We start from the raw sequence: 5,560 nt of genomic DNA, 5'->3' as shown, positions 1-5,560 counted from the left end.
GAATCTCATGTGTGGCTGGGTTGTGAGTGGACTGCACTGCGAAGGTGTTTCTCCCGGTATCGGACTTCCTAGTACTCCAAGCTTTATTCTTCCGGGAGATTTTCTCTAATTTATCCGTAATCTCAGCATAAGGACACTCCCCATAAGATCCAGCTGCTATAGTGTCCAACATCGCTTTATTATTATCATCCTGTCCCCGATAGAAGTATTCCTTCAGTGACTCATAATCTATATGGTGATTTGGGACACTTCTCAAGAACGAGGTGAATCTATCCCAAGAACTACTAACTGACTCTCCTGGTAGTGCCACAAAGTTGTTCACTCTGTCTTTGTGGTTTAGTTTCATGGAGACCGGATAGTAGCGTGCTAGGAAGACATCCCTTAGTTGGTTCCAAGTGAAAATTGAGTTATAAGGGAGCTCAGTGAACCGTATAGCATCCTCTCGCGTTAATAAGAGAGGAAACACTCTAAGCCCTATTACATCTAAGTCCAAGTTAGGCCTCCCTACACAACTTTTACACACTGCCCTTACCTTAGCTATATGGGAATGTGGATCCTCAGAAGGTAGCCCTGAAAACAAACCTGTGGCAGTGAGCATTTGCATCAGGCTACTAGTTACCACAGAGGTGTGGCCTGTGGGTAGAGGAGGCAAGACAAGTGGCCCATCGGAGTGTGCTATGTTATCATAGCCTCTATAGTATGCTTGGGTCCGTGGAACGTGATTTTGTCCCCTCTGTTGGTGTTCACCCAGAGCATCGGTTAACGACTGACCATGAGCATCAACCGGAGCTGGGATGTTCTGGTTTGGATCATCATCATTGATTCCCAAGTTTCAATTTATGTTGCGTAGTGTACGCTCTAATTCATGATCGTATGGAAACAAGGGTTCTCTTCATCTCCGTGTATTTGGCATACAAGGAGGTTGGTTCTGCACAAATCAAAAACAATAAAAAAAATTAAAATCAAGAAAATATCAACTAAATGATAGTAATAAGTTTAAGTTAATCTAATAGCTACTTTTCCCGACAACGGTGCAAAAATTTGATACGCTTAAACTTACTTCTCAAATAAGAAGTAAAGCGGTCGTGTCAAGTGAGGTTGGGATCGTTCCCACGAGGAAAATAGTTTAGACTTAACTTTAACCTATTATTACTATTGTTCGGTCAATTACTTCCTTGTGAAGCAAAAACAATAAGAGGGGGGTTTCTATTTCAAAATGAATGAAAATAACTAACAAAATTGAAAGAGACACTTAACAGCTTTGAATGTTGGAGTTTAATCAATTTATCAAAGTAACTAGGGTTTACGTGTTCCCCACAGGTTCATAACTTGATAATTCTAACTATAACAATACTTTCCTAGTATCTTGCATGCAAAGTAATAAGTTATGTATTTCTAAATCCTTGGTCCAGCATCTAGAAAATCTCACTTCGCCCCTTGGTCCAGCTACGTGTGTTGCTATCCTAATCCTTATCTTTACGTCATATTAGGCATCATATTCGATATTTGACTAAGTTATTACCTCGTACCAATCAATACTAGTCTATTACATAGTATACACTAAATCTATGTTGATAATTCTTTTCCTATTAACTATCTCCTTGGTCTGGCAAGTAGCATTAAGGCGAGTTATAACGTTGTCCATCCGTTAAAAATACTTCTAATCGAAAGAATTATTAATACATGCAAGACACTATTCTAGAATTGTTATTTTAGTTAGGTTTTATCTCATTATTTACCTATGGTTCCCACAACCCTAGTTATGGAGTTTAGTTACCCATAGTCATAATAACAATATTCAAATATATTATATAAGAATTCATGTACTTACTTCAATCAGAAAGAGTAAAATCTGAAAGTTTTCTTGATTAATCAACAAAAATCACCAACAATCACTTGCAAGAATCTCAAAGTAATCAAGAATCTCACAAAAAGTCTAATGATAATCAAAAGTCTAACACTAATACATAAAGTCTAATAATGATCTAGAGTCTAACCTCAAAAACGAGGTTTTTCGAACTATTTATAGAAAATAAAAAACCTAATTAAACAAGGACTCTATTTGCTGGAAATCTGTCAAAATGCGGCTGGGTCGACAGACCTCGCGACGGATCGTCGTGGTCATGACGGACCGTCATGGACTCCGTCGTCCCATACTTGTGCAATTTCTTCTGTTACTCTCTTCATTACCCTCGACGGCAAGTATGACGGACCGTCATAGGCACAACGGTCCATCGAGGGTCTTCGTTCCAAAACACTTAAAATCTTGGAATATGGGTACTGGGATTACTTCTCTGAACTTCATGACGAACCTGCAGGATGGACCGTAATAGACACGACGGACCATCATGGACTCCGTCACCCCACACTTGGTCAGAATTACCCATCTTCCTTCGGCAGCTGCACTACGCTGCCACCTACGGACCGTCACAAGCACGACGAACCGTCACAAGCTCCGTAGGTGGTCTCTTCCGCATTCATCTTTGGACATATTTCCTGCAAATAAAGATAAACTTATATAAAAATTAGCACAAAAAGGCTTTTCGACACACTAAACTTTAAGGAAAAAGTATTAATAATATCGTGAAAACACGGTATATCAATCACATAGGTTTCAATTAATAAGTGTGAGGCTCTTTACAATTATGAATACAAACCTATATAGATGTGGTAGAGAGAGAGAGCGAGAGACATAACTCAACATTATCCAACATGATGCTCACATACCAAGTTTGTTGCACTCGGGTTTACCCCTTAGATGTAACCTTCATTGTCGTCCTTTCTCAAGGACTAAGGGTAACCTCTTAGTCTCATGTCATTTACACTCATAGGTTGAAAATGCAGAAAAATTTAGAACTTCCATTACATCTACTTGGAGGTTTACATAGATCTCTACATACACATAATATATACCTATCGATTATACATAGACCCTTCGTATAGGAAGGTTATATAGCCTTCTACTATTATTGCACATACATATATATAAGATAGAAAAATAGTCTCAAAGATTGTCTCATCTCATACCATCTTAATGATTATCACAATTTTGGCATAGCCCTACATCAAATGTAAAGAAGCCACATATAATTTTGTACAAGTCGTACACAATGAAAGTGTAATGAACATAAAAGTCTTAGAAAAACAAAGTAACTTCATAGGCAAGATATTGGCATCGCCCTCGAAAAGTGAGTACCTACCCACTTGGATGATAGAGAATATTCAAGCCTTCTTCAGGTCGTCTGGATGAGCCTTCAATGACCGGAAGCTAAAATGTTTGGTAAAAAGGAAGAAAATAGGGTTAGTACACCACATGTACTAAGTATGAGACCACATAGACATATAAGAGCAAAACATACTAAAAAGGACATTTAGTCAAAACATGCCATTTTACCCTTTTCAAAAGTCTAATGCAAAAGTAAGCAAGTCATATTAACCAACCCAACATGCTTACAAACTCAAACAAGTAATATCTATCCCAACATACTTGAACCCATGACTTACTAACACCCTATCATCAAGGAATAACATCACAAGTGTGAATAAGAGTCAATTATATCATAAGAAGCAAGACAAATACTCATGAACTCTTATCAAGTCAACAAGTGCAATGACCAAGCAAAGCCCCATAACCTTACTCAATAAAGTAACCTTAACAAGTAACCATAACCAATGTCCAACTTCACATAATATAACATTTTGATATACATTTAATCTTATGTTAACAATATAACTCAATGCGTACTCATAAGTGAACTAACCAACATATAGTATCAATAGTGTGCATATTATATATCATTATAACATAAACATATATAACAACACCCTCCTAAGACTCTCCTCAAGGTTAACTACCTTTTGGGAACATCTTTCCCAAACCAACATAGACCACATGATCTACTGTAGAATCCGGTGTCATGAAACCCTACACCGAAAGAAGGCGGACTACTTGCCAAGGTAGTTCCAAAACATAAAACATAGAAACTATGTGGATCCACTAGCTATTATTCCTATGGGGGAACCATAGTTCAAGAACTAGGAGATATAGTTGGGACCCTCTTTATGCGCCATGAATTATAATCTCCAATATCAAGGGTAATGTAGTGCCCATACCTTCCCTATGTGGGAAGGGACACTCCTTATCTAGTTCCCTTGGTGCTAAGCTAGAGTCCCTTGTTGAAATGTCTTTAAGCCTTTAATTACCAATCATAGATTAGTTCAGGTCATGGGGTCTACCTGTTGTATAATCATCATGATCAATATCTCAACAAGAATTGTACGAGTATGGATCCTTTCATCACATTTCATTTAGGTGAGGTTAACACATTAAATATTAATTCATAATACGGCACATTGATTTACATCTTTATCCTTATAGCATTTACATCTTAATAAACCTCACAACCATAATCAAGACATTTCAATTCAACATCATACCACCCTATCATCCTAATATAAGGCATACTCTAATATAACATCATGACTTAACCACAATTAATCACTAGTGGAAGTAAAGATAGAGATTTTAATACTTACCTCGTCTTCCTCATAGTTCATCATTTAGGCATTACCAAAAAACCTCAATTCAATCAAATTTAAATGTTCAACATCATAATTCAATAATCAACACAATAACAATACTAGAAGAGTCACTACACAATAATACAAAATCAATGCTTCAACAAGGTTACTTAGGCAAATTTCCATAACCTATATCACTTCTTCAGATTTAGCATGAAAGACAGCAATTCATTCTAAGTGTTAATGATTGGTGCAACAACATCATCTAATAGTGATTCAACCCATAATCAAGACAATTGAATCAATCACAACCCAATTTACATCAAGATTAACCTATGGTTAAGGGTTAAGGATCATAATCTTCAAGTTGAACCAAACTATCACAATTGATCATAATAAAGTTAAATTACATGTTAATATATCCATTATATCCTAAAGAAAACATAAACAACTAAGTTCCCAACATCAATTTCATAATTGGATGGAACCCACATGAAAACCACCTTTTGAAATCCATTTGAAGGAACCCTTTGAGAAAAGAGTCTCAAAGGTGAATTAGATCCCATACCTTAACATTTTATGAAGATATAATGGTGAATTCGTTCCTTTCCATCCCCCAAAACCTCCCCCTTTTTGTCTTCAATGGTAGATTCCAAATATAGAGAGAAAGAAGATAGAATGAATTAATTGGGAGTTAAAATTAGTTAATTATCCTTCCCTTAATCCCCAACTAACCACTAAACCCTTAATTAATTGTTTTGAACTAAGTTAAAACGTGTAGCAAAAACATGCCACTTACAGACAGAACCCCATCGATGCCTCATGGCTCAATCAATAGAGCATCAGAGAGTGTGAATATGAGGTCCTCCACAACTTTGGCAAAGTGGGGTACGACGGTGTACATCGACGCCCCTTCGATCCACACACGAGCCATTGATGGTTCTCGTGGTTGCACACTGCCTAGGCAGTGTTGCCTGCTACATGCTAGGGTCCTCCTCAAGGACCCTTGGTTGGTCCTTGGGAGTCGTACCTCGATGTT

Source organism: Solanum lycopersicum, chromosome 7 (genome assembly GCF_036512215.1).
Source record: "Solanum lycopersicum chromosome 7, SLM_r2.1".
Classification (NCBI taxonomy): Eukaryota; Viridiplantae; Streptophyta; class Magnoliopsida; order Solanales; family Solanaceae; genus Solanum; species Solanum lycopersicum.
Note: the sequence above shows the minus strand (reverse complement) of the source record.